Consider the following 21,027-nt stretch of genomic DNA (forward strand, 5'->3'; position numbering starts at 1 on the left):
CTAACAGTTGTATAATCCTGTCTTCAACATTACTTCAGCAACAGCTATATCACAAGCACTCCAAGTAAAACTGTGAGGCAGTTTGACAGGTAGTACATTGCAGTGACCATATGATATTGGGTTAAAGATGACAGTCTGCCAAATGAACTTTTACTTTTAAGAGAGAATCCTTGAAATGCTCACCCAGAAAGAGAGATAACACAAGTTCTCATCTTCTTTGAAGATTGTACATAAATTAGGGTGGTAAAAACAAAGTGGTTTGCTTGTTGGTTTAGCAGTGTAAATAGAGTTCACTAGAGGCAAATCATCAAAGAATCCTAAAGGGACTTTCTTGTATGGTCTCAAAACATCTTAACTTCTAATCCAAGTAAAGCTCCTCATTTGGTAGCTTCTTTTCTATACTGCTGTGTCTCAGCTGGTGAAAGGTATCAGTGACCAGTGATATCAGTTTGGTCCAAGAGAGGGGTGAAGATAGTGAGAACATGTCCAATGCATGATAAAGTGCAGAAAAGCACTTCTTATTCAGGCATGGACTTCTACAAGCATTATTCTCATTCTTTGACTCCTGCCAATGATGAGCAAGTCTCCTCCTGTTTCTGAATAGGTTAGGATCTGCAATATGAGACATGGTTCTTGTATTCAAATTAGAAATTTTTATCTTGACATCACAAAAACCTTGGTTATAGCACCAATTTATCCACTGTCTAGTCACATATACGATAATTTGATCATGCAATAAAATGTCAGCAGTTCACAAAAACCATAAAAGATCAAGGATTTTGCTACAGGTATTGTAATCTTGCACATAAGTAAACAAGGTGACAGTTCAAGTAAGTAAACTCTATTTTCTGTTATGTAATATAGCAAGATATATACATAATTACAATTAATGTTGAGACTTGTAACATTTTACACTTGTATAATAAAGTATAGTAAGGAAGTTAATAAAGTTAAGAGTTGCTCTATCATTCTAGAGAGATGGAATGTGCACTGCATACTTAATGATATCAGTAATATGAGAACTGGAAGTATGCTAAATCTGGTTGGTTTATAACTTAAGATTGGGCTAAGGGGCATACAGCAAAGATCAAAATCTTTCTAAAATATCCATTATCTATGTTCAATAGCAGAATTTTAGATCATGACTAAATACAAAATGCTTGTCCATGTCTCTTGATTACAGTGCCAATAGTACTACAAGCAGCACTATTGGTACATTCCAAATTAATTTTATATATCTGACCACATTACTCTGCTCAATGCACTGCTCCCTGCCTTTAATGTGAAAGTAGCAGAAGTGTAGAATACCAAGTATTGACATTCACTAATACACTAGAGAAGTAATGTATGAATGTGCACATACACACACACACACAGTGAAAGAGACAGAAAGATACACAGAGAGTATAGAATACAAGTCAAGCCATGACACATCATACTTTCAACACAGAATCACTAAAAGTGTATTTATACCAATTACTTTTAAAGAAATCAAATCAGACTAGAGGGTCTAGAAAAGAGAGAAAATCACATTACAAAAATAAAGTAAATGATTAAGTAAGAGAAAGGCAACACAAGTAATAAACACAAATATTATCATTTATTGCCGACATTTAAATTATGTACTGCCACACTTGATATCAGTCTGAAAATAAAGGTGCAGTATATGAGAAAATACCATGACTGCTGCTCAACACTATTACAAAGTTGTCTTGTTTCACTCGCCATGTAGAAGTATCTGTATGTTACACATGTAAATAACAAAAATTGACCATGAGCAATTTTGATGTTATATACCAAAATTATCTAATTCTTAAACACATTAAGGATTAGTTAAGCTTTCACTTTGAATAGTAGTTACAATATCACTGCCCTTTCTAGCTCCAAGTAAAGTAGTTCAACTTACATTATCACACCTTTGTTTTTGCTTTTGATTGATATTAAGGTAACTCATTACATTAAAACCAAATAAGAAAGTTTACTAATTTAAAATTTTATGCCATCATAAAAACAGTGAAACTAGGATAATTTCCCCAAGTTTCCAGTGACATTATATCACAAAATGTTGCCTTTTAAGAGATAACTAACTTTGTAAATACCATGAAAAATACAAAACAACCAAATTACTCACTTTTTCTTTCTAAAATGACTGCATATTGGAACTACAAACTGCACTTGTTTATCCTTATATGCAACATATTTTTTTCTACTTTATTATATTACTTTAATGCTCTTTTGAGTCCATGTATAGCTAAAACATTTAGCAAGTTCTCAATCCAATAATAACATAATCAAATAACGTGCAGATTTATGCACAGGCTTGCATATGTTTACTGTCAATCCTAAGAAAAATTTAAGCTTTAAACTTTTACAATCACGCTTCTAATACACTAAATAACTTTTATTTAAAATACACCTAAGAACACAAAATAATAATAACAGTGCTACAAAATAATATTATACCAATAAGAATCCAATATCTTATCTGAATATTAACCTGTTTACAAAAAAGCCCCGAAACAGAGGTTAGTTGGTTGTTTAGCATTTATCAGCACAAAGCAACTGGGCTATCTGCACCAAACAATCAGTAATTAAAAAAACAACAATATTTAAAACTAAAATGTAAAAACTAATCAAGATAAAACAAAACAATCACCCAAAGTCAGATTAAAAACTTAAAATTAAAAAGCCCAACAGCCCTTAAAAATTTAAAAACATAACTGAGGTGGAGAGTGTCACTGTAGCTAATAACAATGTCCAAAGTTAGGAGTGAACCCACAATAAAAACATGTCTGAAACATTGCCATTGATCACGGTCACAACAATGGTGCGACAGTAAAATGTGAACTATTATGACTTGAGTGTCAAACAAACCATACGTTGGTGAATCAGCCCCAGATAAAAGAAAACAATGAGTTTAAAACTGTGACCTATGCATAGTTAGAACCTAGTTAGGACAAGTTTCTCCTTCTGATCCTTAAGGAAACAAGATGACCAAACTGCAATAGAAAGTTTTACCTGAAAAAAACTTATTATCATGTTGCTCTCTCTAAGTCAAATGTCAACTGGCACAGAACTGAGCCTTGAATACAGGATCACAGTCTATATATGAGACACACACAGCAGTGATAGCACCAGAGCAGACAGACATAGCTGCGGCATCAGCCAGCCTCTTCTCACGAACACCAACAAGAACAGGGTGAGAATTAATGTGAAGCAATTCCAGGACCAATAGAAAATTAAGCAAGTCTGTATAAATAGTATAATTCATGTACTACATAGCTTCTACATGATCCAGAACAAGAGAAATGGCATACAATTCAGCAGTGAACACAGAAATTGTAGAAAGAATTATGTGTGCAATCACCAAACCACAACAAACCATAGCAAAGTTATAAATGGGAATGGAAAGACAGTTCAGATGTTCAGCAAATAAAAGATGGCACTTCCAATCAGGAGTACCCACCTTCCTGAGATGACTCAAGAAAAGGTTACATTTTGGGAATGTTAATAAGCCATGGTGGGATAGGCTGACCAGTGAAGACAGCAACATTATCCACAGACAGACCCAATCCAGCCAGTTGCATTTGAATATAAAGGCCAAAAGAAACAATGACAAACCATCTATTCCAAAAAACATGGCCCACTGAGGAAGGAAAACACAATCCCACATGAAATGCTGTGATAAGGTTTGAAGTGTACAGTAAAAACAGTTTCAAATAGCAGAGATATATTAGGTTGAGGAATAACTCGTGAGCGTTTTTAAATAATTTCATTCAAGCATTACATGCAAGACTATACAATACTTCAATGCATGAACACATTACACCCAAAACATTTATTATGATACTTTATTTCATGTAATACCTAGGTATATAGTATGCATTGTTTTAAACGAAATTGCAAGAAATTAAATGCGAAAAGCAGATGGTGTCGAAAATGCTCGATTTTGTCCACTTGACATTCCATTTAATGAGCTGAAAATGAAAGCAAATATTAAAGACATATGAAAATCAAACACACCATCTATTAGAGCAAAAAATTATCTACCAAATGACATGAAATATTTTGCAAAAGCGTTTCATTTATGAATATATTTTTTTAACTTGAAAAAACGCTCACGAATTATTCCTCAACCCAATAGATAAAGTTCATGAGACTCAGTGTACAAACTCTGAACTAGAGAAGTGTGGAAAGCCCCTATGTAGAGCCAAAGCCCCAGATGGTGAATGAGATCCAACATCTTCAAGGCCAAGGTTCTAGTAGAACCATAGAACAAAGATGCATAGTCAAGTTTTGACAGACTGAGGGCACAATAGATCTTTATCACAGAACATCAATCAGCTCCCCAAGAGGTGGAAGAAAGGACACATAGAATGTTCAGTGCCCTTGTATACTTGACACATAGCTCCATGATGTGTGGGATGAAAGTTAGTTTATGGTCAAAGATAAGCCCCAAGAACCTCACCTCACGGACCCCAAGAAGAACAACATCACTGAGACAGAGCTCAAGATCAAGGTGAACACCCTGTTGGCAGTAAAATTGCATGCAAACAGTTTTAGAAAAAGAAAACATAAAACCATTTGCTGGGGTCCACTTCAATAAACAACTGAGGGTAGTTTGATGGTGTTGCTCAATAAACCTCATGCTTGATGACTAGCACAAGATGTGGAAGTCATCAAAACAGACCCTCATTTCTAACTGTAAGAGAGAGTTGTCTAATGATGGCAGCAATCTTCATACTGAAAAGTGTGATGCTCAAGACACAGTCCTAAGGAACTCCAAGATCCTGTGGGAAGAATGGGATAAGTGTCAAACCCACACAAATTTGGAATTGCCAGTCTATTAAAAAATTGTTCATAAAAATGGGCAAATGGCCACTCAACCCATATGAGTAGAGATCTCACAGGATGCCATATCTCCATGTAGTATTGTAAGCCTTTTCAAAATCAAAGAATACTGACAAAAGATAAAGTTGCTTGAGAAAGACTTCCCTGAATGACATTTCAAGACGCGTGAGGTGTTCCACAGTGGAGCACTGTCATCAGAATCCACAGTGGGTGGGCAAGTAGATGTTTTATTCAAGGAACCAAACAAGATGAGCATTATCAATCACCTCTAAGATCTTACAGAAACAGCTCATCAAAGCAACTGGATGGTAATTGGAAAGAACTTTGGGATTTTTCCCAGGCTAAGAAAAAAGGAAGGGCAACAGCCCAGCATCAGGAAAAGTATTCTCTTGCCAGACTGGGTTAAAACAAGAAAAATGGCAAGAAAGGAAGGAGAGAGATGGTGCAGCATTTAATAGTGAATATCATCAGGTCCAAGTGATGTACTGCCAGACTGATGAAGAACATGTTTGAGCTCCACCAGTATAAAGGGGAGATTACAATCATAGAGACGACTGATCAAATAGGAAAGAGGTGATCCCTTTGCCTGAGACACCACTCATAAATTAAAATCATGTCTTCCTATTGAATATATACCTAAGATAAGGTAAGATGTAAGATTATTTATTGGCAAATTCTGTTATTTTATAGGTTAGTATGACAAGTATATCCCACTTTTGAATTGATAGCTCCACAGACAAAGAAAATTCAAGTCTGAGAAAAGCATGTTTCTTGAGGGAATATTCATTATTTCATATTATCAATTTACATTAGATTTTGTGTTTCAAAAAAGGGGAGGTAGGTAAATTATCAAAGATGGAATATTTAAAGATCTTAACATCACAATTGTCACACAAAGTGAGTGTAAGATTTTAATTAAATATATTTTTAGCAAATTAAGACATTAACACTTATATAATTATTTACCATATTTTTTACTGCCAAATACATTATTCTTTTTCCTAAAATAAATCTCAAAATTTTACCCTGCATGTTCCAGGCCAAAGGTTACATTGCTCTAGGCCTAAATCTAAGCCTAGAGGAAGTTTTTTGATACTAGACAATAATACAAGCCCCTCAGTATGACCCAAAATGAAATATGCAACTAAATAACAGATAAATAAACAATAATAGGTCACTGTACATATGGTGCTGTAATATAGGCACTCTTTCTAACTCCTCAGGCTTAAAATAAGGTTATTACTGGTAATAATACAGATATTCCAGTGGTAATAAAAGGTATACACTTTCAAAGTAGATAAGATAAGCTATATATATATAGCTCACAAAATATAAGAAGTGAGCAAGATGATTTATGTACCACAAGTCACTAAACAATTCATGAAATATCTTGGTAAGATTGGTGGAAGTGCTGTGACCTTATTCTTATGTTTATCTTTTTCTACAAAATTTAGCTAATCAAAATAGGGTGTGTCTTCAACGCCTGGAAATATGATATGTTTTGATGCTTAATTTGTTCATACAAGTCAGTAATAAGGAGATTTATTTTAATTTTTAATGTAATGCTCTGCTCTCTAATTAAAGTGAGATGGTTAAACATGTTCCTAGACATCATGTCACCAACAATAAGCCAGCAGGTTGACTGTCACATAGACAGTAGAAACAAGTTGAGCTGCAAATAAGAAGGCTTTCCTCTTCATTGTTAGGTTTCTGATATTTTTGTTAAAATAGCTAGGATATTATGGTTTACTATATATGAGAAAATACATAGTAAAATATATATATATATATATATGCTGTATCATTTTTACATTAAGCAATATCTGAGCCTAGGGTAGGGGGGACCACATATAACATACTTTCCAGGGACTTTGAGGTGATCTGGGCAGTCCTGTAGATACCTCTTCTCACAGAACCAAAGCTAGTTTGCTTTTACACATTCCAAACTTGTTACTTTTTAATTTAGTAATTACACTTGGTTCAATCAATGATATTCAATATTTAAATCTTTTTAACTCTTTGCAATTATTTTGCTACAAGAAATGAATGCAAAGCATCCCATAAGAAAAACGTAAGTAAAAATACACCTTTTAAGTACATTTGTATGTTACATGCCAATGTTAAAGAAATATTTCCACATAGTATACCTTTTTTTTAACATTTATTCTTCCAGTCAGGGCATAAAAACAATATTATATAGCAAAACACTGAACATTTTAACACAAATGATAAACACAGAAACTATTCAGAATGAAACAAAACTCACAACACACATTAGAAAAAAACTTTAAATTTCTGTCCATTTCTTCGTACTAAATATGCAACAAGACTAGCAGTTTCTAAATTCTGTTGATTTACACCCTATAAAAATGTACATAATCAAACTTTATTGAAGCTGGGTAGTATGCTTGAGTGTAACAAACTATGAGACTCAATGCTTTTCAGCAAGTATGGTAATAAAATGTGTATTGAGAAACTATGCAATGACTTAGTTTGGGCAGTCTCAGTTACATACATCCCACTTTGTTGTTCCTACATATTTACCAATGCTTAAGAATTACTCTCAAGAGAGTTGGACAATTAGTGGAATTTGCTAAATAATTAAATGTCATGCTTATTAATCCACTGTATTCAACTAATTTATGATTATCACAAAATGGCTATAAAAACAACTGGTAAACTATAAACCAGGTTTTCATAGAAGCTGTTAGCAGAGCACAGAAAGTCCAATGTGTAATTTTATACTTAACAAACAAAACATTAGTATTCCAGTCACTTTTACTACACAACACTCTTTATATAATACACACACAGGACAGTCTCACATTGACAGTAATACTGAAAGTGACTTCTGGGTAATTTCACTGGATGAGATTTACTGGGTGGGCTATATTTAAAACTTACACACCTTTGTCATATGTAATTCTGATAAATTGGGTATAAAATTAATAATTTTTGGGAATGATTTGAAACTGGGTTATCCTAGCCAAGTGTCAATTTTCATGCTCTTTCATAGCTAATTAGTGATAATACTGTGGCCATACATTTACAAAAAAATTCTATACTTACTAAATATAACAATACTTGTTATTTTTTACACATATAAGATAATACATTAAATTAAGAATCTTTTTTTTTTGTAGCGATCATAAACATTATACATAACAGGCATGTGAGATATATGCCTAACAAATAACAAGCTCTACTAAGTATTAAAAAGTGTCATTATTGTGATGATAAAAATAATGTACAACACACCTAATAACAGTAATCAAATTAAAAGTGTGTTTAATACAATCATCCATGAATAAAAAAACAACAACAAAAAACATAACCTCTTAATAGAACTGTCATACCTATCCTTCACACTAAACATTTACCTTTATGTTATACAGAGTAATTCAGTTTAATATTGATAAAATTAATGTGTGGATTGGAAACTAAGTCATAATTTCACACTCTTGTCACAGCATTAGCCCAGTGACAATGTAAATTTGCAAATCTCAGTGTTTCTGCTTATTTTGTCAATTGAAAATTTAATTAAAGTTTACAGCATGTTTTTATTTCATCATTACAGATAACAGTTCATGTCAATATTTCAGAGTAGTCATGTTTAACAAGTAAATCCCTTTTACAAGTACAATACTATCTACTTCATACCATGTTAAATTATAACTTTGAATACACTGAATACATTATCAATCATATTGGAATATTTAAATAACTTTAATATTGTCAGTCAGCATTCAAAAATAAAATTTATGTACATAATTCATTATGTCTGAATCTTATCTTTTCAAATATAAATTTATTTAAAAATTAATAACAAAAATAGCAAATACAAAAATTGAACTTTCCCTAATGACATTACAGACTTTGTTTTCATTTTGTTAGGTTTTAAATATCAATTTCTTCTCTGACCCATCCCTCAGTGTCTTGCACATGTTTGTACAAACAACTCCTAATTAAATGAATTGCCGATAACATGATACATTTCCACAAAGTTTCTGTGACACACTTTTAGTTTCAGTTCCTTTCCTTCTAGTGACAAAAGTATATCAGTTCAAATTTGTCTGGCCTTTGCTTTAATTTCATTAATATAACTATCTATGTATTTTCAGTTAAGAGTTTAAAGAAAATGAATACTTTAGAATCATATTACTAATCAATTTGTTTTTCTTGTTGTACACAAAATATCTGAAATACATCTATTACCTCAGTAGATGGATATTCTTAAAAAATTACCTCTGCAATGAGATAACAATCTTGACCATGAAGGTGGAATATCCAACACATAAGTATATTTATCTACAGACAACATTGCAAAAAATTATTTCTATTAGAAACCTTTCACAACAACTCCTTACGACTGACTTCACTTCAACTGCCCATTAAAAAATACATGTATTGTTTGTAGTCACTTATGTACCTACATGTGTGTGTGTGTGTGTACACAAACACACACATACATTTTTCACTTTTAATATTTTTGCATAATGTTGCTTATAGACAAACATTCAAGCAAATGTAAATATTTAATATCATAACTGTTAACAAATGGAGAATCTTGCACTTAGATGTATTAGTAAAGTTCCTGAACTGGAAGAAAGAAATTCTACTCACCAAAAGTGGACCAGGAATATCATCTTTACAAACTTGGTCCAACAGGATACCAAACTTAACTCTGAAAATAAGAAAATTAATCTTAAAATGTTTATTCATACAACTGTTAATATTTTGCCCACAGAAGAAAAAGGGAAGCAAAATACAATAATTGACACTTTATATAATGTTAAACAAATAACTGGTTTCACTTCAGATTCCTCAGCAAGTCTTTTCTTCAATTTTCATTTTTATTGTAGAAATAGCATAATTTCAGTAAATGTTACTAAACAGCTAACTTACACTATTAAACAGACTCCAAACAACTACACATTCTTCACAGTTCATTATTCATTTGAAGTTGTACTTTTCTGTACTGCTAACATCAAGATATTTACCAGTGGTAGCTAGTGATGTGTCAATGTGTCTCTTAGATGGAGTCATCCATAATCTCACCATACATTATTCTCAGCTATTCAGAGTAACCGTGTTATGTGCACACTTATCCAGTAAACAATTTATATATCTTTCTCTTTCACATACGTGTATGTTAATGGATATAACAATAACAATGTTTTTACAGCTGAAACAAAATAGCTATCACAATTTTTTTTTTTACATTTTGCTCTGACTTTGAAAAAATTGAACAGTTAAGGGTTTTATGAAAAACATATACAACAAATTTATAAACATTTAGTAGCATAAGTTAAGTATAGGATATAGCTTCTGTGTAAATTTTATAATGTGAGAGAAGGCAGGGTGTAAAGAATGAAGACTAAACAAACCAGACAATATTAATTCAAATGTAAAAATACATAATATTTGATTACATTATTTAATAAAAAAAATCCCATAGACTGATTTTTAAAAGGTTATTTGAGGAAGAAAAAAAAGCTTCCCAGGAGAAGTGGTTTTTCTTTCTGAAGAAAAAAATATTTCTGAAGTAATGTTAAAGGATTAATTGAATTAGGAAAGATTTTAATGCGTCTTTCTTTCTTCATATATATTTTTAATATCCAACACATCCTATGAATAAAGTAGCTCTATTTCATCTTCATATGTGCTGTTTGGGTGTTTGCTTAAATTTGAGGAAGCACCAGTACAAATAGCTGCACATATCTTACTATGCTTCCTAAGGTCAGATTTACTGCTTAACAATATATTTTAATCCTTGAATGTGCTGTACAACCTATTACAGGAGTATTTAAACTTATTAAACAATGTCATATTGCCAGGAGTATGATGAATAACATTACTAAATACAATGTGCAACTCATTGGTAGAAGCAAGAAATCTTCGTCTAAGTTCCATAAAGTATCCTTGGTGTTTCATGTACTGTTATGACATCAAGATTTAGTCCAAAATGTGAATTCAGCAAATCTAACATTAAAGTTCAAAGAACAGGACAGAATTCAGTTCCTCTAATATCATCCTTTGATCAGTCAGAAGTGAGGTCCACAGATGCTCGGTATGTGTCATGGCCACAAAAATACTCATTTATTATTGAGTATATGTATTTGTTAAATAGTAAACCTGTAAAAGACGAACTGGTCACATCCTAATTATTCAAATTCCATGGGTTGTTCACAAGAATAATACAGTTACCATTTACCATATCTTTAATTCAGCCCATTCTATCTTGCTACTGATAAAATCCATGGAAGAACTGTAGATGGTGCACAATCAAAACATTCTGTGTTGATTTCCGGTTTCACTGTCCATAAAATGGATGCTGATGAATAGATTCAGTGTGTTGAAAGAAAGCATAGGTTTGATTGTAAAGATAGGCAGACAATAGGTATCAAATCTAAAGTAGACAACAAAGATACATTCATAGCCTTCCTAACAGAATATAGGAAGATAAAAGTGTAAGCTCACTTTCACATAATTTTTTCTACAATGCGTCATGGCTTTTTTGTCATGTTTTTACTGTAGCAAATGGAGAGATAGGTGGAATATTAAAATAAATTATTTGGGTTTTATATATATACACATATATATAAACACACACATACATATACCTACTGCTTTCCAATTGTTTCATTTATGCTAGATACTGTCATTATAAAGTTTTTCCTTGTCAGATCTGAATCATACTGTCCAATCAGAAAAGTAGGCTCAGCTGAGTTCGTGCAGACCTTTCCCTTACATGTTTCATTAAAATGTGGAGGAACATGTTGTTGAAGAGTTAATCCTGTCTAAGTGTAATACAAAATTACCTGAAGTTCAAAATGGTTTCAGAAAACCACTGATCATTTAGTTACATTAATGAATATACTATCACATGCTTTGTTGATATAAAAAAAACATGAAACACTGTATGGCCCAACAGTCTAAGATCACAGATGGAATCACAACAAAGAATTATTCACTTATAATTTTATGGAAAATAGGAAATGTAACATAAATGTGGAGGGTGGATAATCATAACATTACTCCAGAGGTAGATGTCCTCCAGGGAATAGTAGTTAGCCCCATATTGTTCATCATATATTTACAAGCAAAATGTCATTTACAGACCCTAACATCTTTTTTGGTTCACAATTTGCTAATGATGTGGGAATATAGAAAATTTCCTTGACCTCTCTCCATAGCTGTTAGAAATATGCAACCATTATTAAAGTAAACAACTAATAAAATACATTTTATAAATGTAAAATGATGTAGGGATGGCAATGTCAAAAAATAATTCAAACAAGTACAAAATGGTTACAAGTTAGATCAACTTGACTGATCCCATATCCAGAGTCTGTTTCAACTGAACATAGTTTTCCTTGTATTCAAGCCTTGCATTCAAGAAGTTGCACTATATTGATAAGTACCCTCACATGACCATGGTTATGATAAATAAACTGCATACAAGCAGACAGGAATATGACTTCCAAATGCAGTAATATTAAGTTCAAGTATACATTTTATAGAAAAACACTAAATTTTAACAGTGAAAGACATGCAGGGATGATCTACATATAACTGTACTACTCCTATATTCTTGTTTGCATTATTTTGACATTGTCATCCTTACATTATTTCACATTTACAAAATGCTTTTTTATTACTTGTTTTGTGGCATTTTTACCCTAATTGAAAGTTAGTGTATTCTATGAATATGTATAATAGAATTTAATAGTGTATTTTAATTATTTTAACTTCTTCACTTTGTATATAATATAGGAGTTGACTCCCAAAATATAAATTGAGAATTATATATCTATTATTGGCTGGCAGTTCCTGTTTCATCTTATATTTAAGTTTTTAAAGGAAAATCAGATTTCCTTAAAAACGCTGACTTCAAGGGTAATTATAACATCGTTTACACTAAAATTATGATTTTTAAAAAATTTACCACTAATTATTATGACTAAGAAATTATGTCATTCATTGCCCCCAAACATATAAAGTGGATTTAAATTGACATTGGCATTAGCTGTAGATCTATCTCGACTGAAACAAGAAGAATGAAAAATCTGGTTGGTTTGATTATTTTCTGGTGTGTTATTTTATTGATGGGTTCTTTCCAATTTTTGGGGATTGCTGAGTACAGAAACAAATCCAAGAGGGTAGCAATCATCTTTTAAAGTAGTTGTTAATTTTTTGGCATGCATATCTGTATAACACCAATTGAGTACATATATAGTCTACTGACTCTGTGATGGTCAGATATTTTCAAAAGTATAGAATCAAAATGTTTCTAAAGTACATGTAATCCTATTCTTAAAATTAATTAAAAAGCACAAATACACCCACCAGAGATGCATCCAGATCAAACCCTCTACCATACTGCTACATCAGCAAAATTTTTAAACATCACATATGACTTGAAATTGACCTTACAACCTCATATCAAACAAGCCAGAAATAAAGTTTGGCAATGAGCAAACTACACTAGGAGTCTGCCAAAAAATAACTCAAAACGATACCACAGAACATCATAAACATCTTCAAAAATATGTATGATCAATAGTTGAATATGCTTGTCCATAATGGATAAACATCTCATTCACAAATGTCAAACATTTGTATCCATATATTACCTTATTAAAAAAAAAACCAACAACAACAAAACAGCATGTTCATATTAAAAAGATATTTGTTAGAGCTCTTGTGAAAATTAAAGAGCCACTCCGAGCACTAAACTTGAGTTTAGTTAGCTGCCTATGTTCTACTAATATGACGCAGTTGAAGTTTAATTTTGCCCTAAGTAAGTATCTTTCTCCAAGAGGAAGTTGATATCAATAAAGGCACTAACTGAGACAAAGAAGATAACGTTTAACAAAAAACTTAAAATTAAATCCAATAAAACACCTATTTGAATTTTCAGTGATAAGAAAAAAAAACAGAGAGAAAAATACTTAATGACTTTGAAGATCCATCAAAATGACAAAGCTTATGATTAAAATTAGATGACTTACCTCGAATCAACATGAAGAACTGAATTACAGCAATATTTACATAGCTTACTTTGATTAGAAGTTACTGATATGTACTTGGAGTGAAACTCAAAACTAAACTGTCTAATAAAAATATATATTTCTTACTTGCACTCTTTCATCAATACAATCTGCAGGGTGGCCATTACAGATGACTCTCCCATTTGCTTCCATAAGGATATTTTATATTAAAATTATTATTAAAATGCAACAGTATAAACAAAAAATAAATACCCATAGGTTTCAGTGAACTGTTTAAAGCAGACATTTTCAAACTTTTTCCAAATGAGGACCAATCAGTTGCAACCCCAAAATTTTAGATACTACTTCATACATTGATTCCTTTGTAAAGTACTTTCTGAATTAGATTGTAAACCAATATACCTCAGTTGTTACATTTCAGCACACACAAATTTATTTTCAACCATATTGTAAATCAGCTGAAATTTCCCTTTAGACAGAAGTTTTTCTAATTTTCAGCCTTTTATGTCACTTTTCTTATCCTTTCCCAGCCTTTTACACTGTAAGTTGGCATTATCCGACTTTCTTGTTTTCTAAGACTAAATCAATAATGATATATCTTTGTTGTTTGTTTTTACTGATGAGAGTGTCAAACTTAACTGTTTGAATCACATAAGCAGTACTGAGTTGTAAAGCATACATCATGTAATGTACTCTACCAGTACAAGAGATCCAGTCTATGATTCAGCATTTAACTTCATAAACTGATAATGTCGCATATATCTTTAAGACTGACAGAATCAAACATCCACAGTCACAGAAGTTGTTCAACCAATGATGCTGACATAACATTGTCACTGCTGCCTTAACTTTGATTTAATTTAATTTTGACATGTATTAAGAAACTAAAGCTGTCACTTTTTCATGGATTTGAAATAGTCTGCTATCCTTGATACAAGGTTAATTTATTTAGAACTTAAAACATCCATGAAATATTACAGATATGCAATCAAAACTTGCAATCCTTTTTAGCAAATCTTGGGTTCTACCACTTTTGTTCTAACATAGTCTGACAGCAATATTATTTATTATTAGTCTGTAAAAAGTGCACACAATGATTTTGAAATTGTCATGAAAAAGAAAGCCATCTACAGACTAAAATAAGTTTAAGTATACAGAAAAATATCTCTAGCCCAAAGGCTAATAATTCCACCTTCATCACTATGCTTTTGTTTTCAGTTATGTGAAATAAAACATTTTGTTCACTGAACAATATAATTTCATTCTTCTGATCTCATTTCAGGGATAATTTGTTTCATTACTAAATTAAGATGAAATTAGTTAAGTGCCTAATAGAAAGATTTTAAAATGCAAATTAAAATGGTAAAATGTTCATAATTTTTATGCACTTTACAAATAATACTGTAATATTACATCTAGATACCATGTGTTTAGTGTATATATATATCGTCATTAACTCTTAGCAACAAAACATGTATTTTATTACAAGTTACAACTTTCACTATAGGAAAGATGTATTTCTAGAAACTGTTCCAAAAACAAATCTTCTATACCATAAAAGCTGTAATTTGTAATAAAATATAATCAGTAAGCAAACTCAAACCGAGATTATTAAGCTGTAAACTTATTATAACTAAAATGAGTAAACAGTATGTATTTCATGTAAAAAAGGGAACTTGAGAGTAGTAAACTTACATGTCACATTCATAAAATATGTTCATTCTTCAGAAGTTTTGTCATTTTTTATTTTATTCACCAAATGCATGGTAAGATTCCCATAACACACACTGATAAGCGGCCAGGGCAATCACTGTTAGTAAGGTTTATCGAGGAAGAAGAACAGACTAAAATTCAGTCAGTACTAGATTACAAAAAAGTTTTGAAATGTTCAAGCCTTATGTTATATCTCTGTAGGTATAAAACAACATTTAAAAGACAGTATAATGTTTCCTTTTCAAACATTACTAAAAATAGAGGCCTGAACACCAGTGACAGTAAGAATAAATTTCTTAAGTAACAAATTTACTCATTTATCTGTTATGTGCTCATATTTATAAAAAAGAAAAAGAAGACAAATATTTTGTTTCTGTAACTTGTTCACAAATATGTCAAACTAATTTCATATCAGACAATATTTTCATCTTGAGCTGGCAAAATACACAAAACATTTTACTTACACTCAAGCAGGACACACAGAAGATTAAGATGAGGCCTACAATTTTCATCTGGAGTATATAAAAGATTGCTTGAGAACTCAGCAGTTTCACAGCTAATGTGTGCTCATATACAAGTTACGTTGTTAATAAACATGTTTGAAATACATATACTGAACTACATGCCACCATGTTAGAAACCAGAGGCACCATTCCTTATCTTTCCTTCAGCCAAAGACTGTCAGATAGTGAAGAAAACCATTTCCAATTTAATGCTATGAAAATTTAGTATCAGTCACTTGCAATATTTATAAAACATACAAGTATATCAAACTTATTATATAACAAAGAGACAAAATATACAAGGTTATTCATCATTAATCTTATCCTTTCTGTTGTGCGTGTGAACTGGGTGACACTTATGTTAAAGTGACTAACTGTATGTTTATTAAAAAACTTCATATAACAAATTAAACAGTTTTCAAGGAAGAAAGAAAAAGAGAGAAAGAGGACTCTAGGTGATGATCAACCAAAGTACCACAGTAACTTACTGGGATGATATTAAACACCTTTTCAGAAACTCCTCAAATAATGGACAAAAATAGTTTTAATATTACTGTGAAAAAATACCCTGACATGTTTAAGTGACCTTCATGAACATGATACTTTTAATGATATGCTTGTAATATTTTTTGTTTGACATGTTAAAAAAAATAACTGATAAAAATGTACAAAGTACATAAATTCTACAACGTGTCCTCTCCACAAACCTGTAAAACATTTGCTGTCAAATTAGTGTATTTAGTGCAATAGTACTTCTTTAAACAGAGAATTTCTAGAACAATAAAAATAATTATAATTGCTTTGTTTGTTTGTTTGGGAATTTTGCACAAAGCTACTCAAGGGCTATCTGTGCTAGCCGTCCCTAATTTAGCAGTGCAAGGCTAGAGGGAAAGCAGCTAGTCATCACCACCCACCGCCAACTCTTGAGCTACTCTTTTACCAACGAATAGTGGGATTGACCGTAACATTATAACGCCCCCACGGCTGGGAGGGCGAGCATGTTTAGCGCGACGCGGGCGCGAACCCGCGACCCTCGGATTACGAGTCGCACGCCTTACGCGCTAGGCCATGCCGGGCCTCATTATAATTGCATACACTTATCTTGGGTCTAACATTAGTTAAGTCTTTATTATGAATGTTTGTTTTGTTTTTAGGAATTAAGCACAAAGCTGCAGAATGGGCTATCTGTGCTTTCCCCACCACGGGTATCAAAACCTGTTTTTAGCGGTGTGAGCCGCAAACATACCGCTGTTCCAATGGAGGACTTATTAAGAACGATCGGTATTCGATAAAGAGATAAATTAACACTGTTACTTAAGTATATTTTATAAAGAGTATAGTTCAGGCTAACTAAACTTTACCATACTTAAAATTTTCAACAAATAAATCATCAATGTTATTTTATGATATAATGTTAGACCATTTTATAAATTTAAACAAGTTTTTAATATGTTGTTGTACAAAATGTTTACTAAAGTATATTTACATCCGCGTTTTGTTTACGTCTGTTTAAATTCGCACACATTCACATTTAAATAGTAAGGTGCGAGCGCATTTTCAGTACCTAGCTTTTGTCTGTCCTATCATAATAGGTGAATTTTCTCTCGGTTCGTATCCACAAATGGTCCGTCATGGCCAGGTGGTTAAGGCACTTGACTCGTAATTTGAGGGACACAGGTTTGAATCCCCGTCACACCAAATATGCTCACCCTTTCAGTTGTGGGGACATTATGATGTGTCAGTCAATCTCACTATTCATTGGTGAAAGAGTAGCCCAAGAGTTGGCAGTGGGTGGTGATGACTATCTGCCTTCCCCTAGTCTTACACCGCTAAATATTATGGGCAGCTAGTGCAAATAGCGCCGGTGTAGCTTTGCGCAAAATACAAAAAATAAACAATCAAATCAAATTCACATATGAACACCCCAAATTGGTACATATATCTAAAATGGTCAAAGAATTATAAGTGATCAAATATAACTATGCAGAAAGTAAAATACTGGCTAAGGTCTACTGCCAGAATCTTGTAAGACTTACGAGAATTTAGGCATGAAATCTATCAGGTTTTTAATAGCGATTAAGGTTTTCATTAAGATTAAACACATAATCTTCTAATTACTGTTGAGATACTGGCAGTGTTCATTCGATTTCGAGTTGCCTGTCATGATTCTTCCATATATTCAAATCAGGACTTCGTGGCGTTCAGACTAGCATTTTTTGTATTATTTACCATCCCAGCTGTTGTGGTGATGTGGCACATGCTCCAACCTATTGCATAAATCCTTTACCAAACAGAAGCAAGAATTTATCCCGAAAGAGCTGATTCGTACCTTCTAGAATAGAGGTGACCTGGAAAGAATGCAAGAGTCGCTTTGTTACCACACCAAATGTCAACCCAAACAGACTCCAAAACCTCCATACTTCACAAACTGGTATAAATACAATGGGTCAAAGACTTTCAATTTTTTCTCTAGACCCATGTACGTCCAGAAGAAGTTAACTGCTTAAACTATGAATATCATACGCAAGAGGTATGCAAATCAGTATGTTGTACCAGCCAAAAAAACTGCTTTTGTTCAATGCTGTTACAAGTGGTTTCCTGTGAGCCAAACGTCCATTATACCTAAATCTATCTACGTACGTTAGGTGGCAGTAGATGCCTTATTTCTACGTGCATGTTTTTCGCAGCAGTTAAGAGTTCCTTACTAAGTTGCTGAATTATTTGATAAACCCCTATTAAACTCTCACAATAAACAGTAAAAAAACAGCATAAGTACTGCCCACCTTTTGATTGACCTGTTACTTTATCATAGGATAACAGAGAAATATCTCAGCTGTCGGTGTTTTCGGCATCACTCTTATTAAGTTGACAGTATTCACTCTTTTAGCCATTTCGTATCAGTTGTTCACGTAACGTATTCAAATACATGGGCCAGTTCCTCTTTTATAGTGTGTTAGAACTATTATGTAAGGAATCTGTATATACTACGCCCAATTAAAAAGTCAGATATATTATTATATTTTCGTAATATTATGCATTTCGTTACTTCAGGTGGATTCACACACTGTAATTGTGTTTTACCTCAGACTCAACGCGTAATAAGTGTTCTCAAACAATTTGATGGAAATGTTTTCGGTTTATCGGATTTCACACACAAAAAAAGCTATATGAGGGGTATCTGCACTAACCGGCCCTAATTTTGTAATGATAAGTTAGAGGGAAGGTAACTAAACAATACCATCAACTCTTATGAGATAAAATAGTACAGTTTGAGGCAGGAAAATAAAATGAGTAATAATGGGTAGCAAACTGAATTATTTCCTTGGTAATTATAACATATCCAATGTGTATAAGTTAAGCCTAAGGTCTGGTGTTATTGGTCACTGTCTAATTTCTTCGAATTTAACAAAGTTTATACTCTAGTATTTTAGGTTCTTTCGGAATTTGTGTTTTCTTGTAGCAAAGCCACATCGGGCTATCTGCCGATGGAGTCGAGCGGAATCGAACCCCTGATTTTAAGGTTGTAAATCCGAAGACTTGCCGCTGTCCCAGCGGGGAATGGTTCTTTCTGAAAAAAATTGGGATATTTATATGTAAAATATTGGACTTCAACAATTAGCAGTTCACTTTACTTAGACCCGTTGCATCCAACACTGATCACTTTTAGCAGCAACAACTGCCTGAAGTTTGATACGGACTTGATGAACGGCGGAAAATTCTTGTTTAACTGTAGCATATTCTTCAGGGATTATGGTTTGCACTGGTATAAAACTAATGGTAGAGGACTGCGTTGGTAAATGTAGTGTCCAGAATTAGTTCAAAGATGTATTAATCAGTGTAAATAATTTCGATATCTGGATTAATAAACAAAAGACCTTCAGACAGGTTTTAACCAATAGTATTATAGTTTTCTAAATGTAACCAGTCCGACAGGCTATTGAAGACATTTAAACTTTGTTGAAGATACCACGATTGAAACGTCAATAGAAAGAAATCATGTATTTGATTACGTCGGTCAAATATCAATTCAAGATACAACCTGGAAGATTTTTTTTTTTTTAATTGTTTAAAAGTGGAGCGACAAAATGGGCTATCAGAGCTGTGTTTACCCCGCGTATAGAAACCCGATTTTTGTTGCAAGTCTTCGAACTTGCCGCTGAGCCACTAGGGGTAGGAGCAAAATAAATTATAGTTTCTGCTTTTATATTTATAAAAAAAAATTAATATAGAGTTCGGATCTCAGATCCGTCAGAAGTTAAGAACACAGTAGAATACATCATACGTTGAAGTTACTTTAAATAGCGAGTTCTGTATTGCACATTTCTATTGACTTTTAAAAAACGTTTTTAAATCAGTCAGGTTTAAGGCAACTTCACTGTTAACTTTGATATCTTTTTAAATCACCATATCATATTTTCGTATCAAAAATGTATATTTGTATCGAATATACCAGAAGTATATTAATTAAATAAATATAACGAAGAGAATATTATTCCTATTTGAAAATAAATCGACTGTAATTTAATATTAAGAAAAGCGTGGGTTATTGGACGAAAATAACACCGAACGAATTTGTAAAGATTCATAAATTACAACAATAATAATATTGACATATTACTGTTACTACCCATACAAGTTTTGCAATTTGCCTTACTAGCAACGTCAGCAATCATGGCTTTCCGAGTTACATGCTCAGCTTTGGCCATGTGTAATAACTACCTCTCGAGCGATTAAACTTTATCTTTCTATGAAACTGCTGTTCTCCTCTATCATGGGCTTCAACTTTGACATTTAAATTTAGACGATGAACACGAGCACGTGACCCACTCTATTATAGCCGAAGTTTTCAGCTTGTCATGACAAACAAGAGGAGCGCTAATCGAACTGACGAGTGCATGCTTACAATATGCACAAACGATTTTAAAAAGTGTTGCAATAAAAATATA

The 21,027-nt window shown here is 32.5% G+C and overlaps 1 pseudogene across 1 annotated transcript in view; it reads right to left on the reverse strand.

The window, feature by feature from the left end:
• LOC143246281 (uncharacterized) overlaps positions 1 to 21,027 on the reverse strand; it is a 166,683-nt pseudogene that overhangs the window by 86,519 nt on the left and 59,137 nt on the right. The window contains exon 3 of the transcript XR_013025900.1: positions 9,475 to 9,535. The product of XR_013025900.1 is annotated as an uncharacterized LOC143246281 (transcript). The remainder of the gene's footprint in view (positions 1 to 9,474; positions 9,536 to 21,027) is intronic.

The sequence above is a fragment of the Tachypleus tridentatus genome, chromosome 1, assembly GCF_004210375.1.
Source record: "Tachypleus tridentatus isolate NWPU-2018 chromosome 1, ASM421037v1, whole genome shotgun sequence".
Classification (NCBI taxonomy): domain Eukaryota; kingdom Metazoa; phylum Arthropoda; class Merostomata; order Xiphosura; family Limulidae; genus Tachypleus; species Tachypleus tridentatus.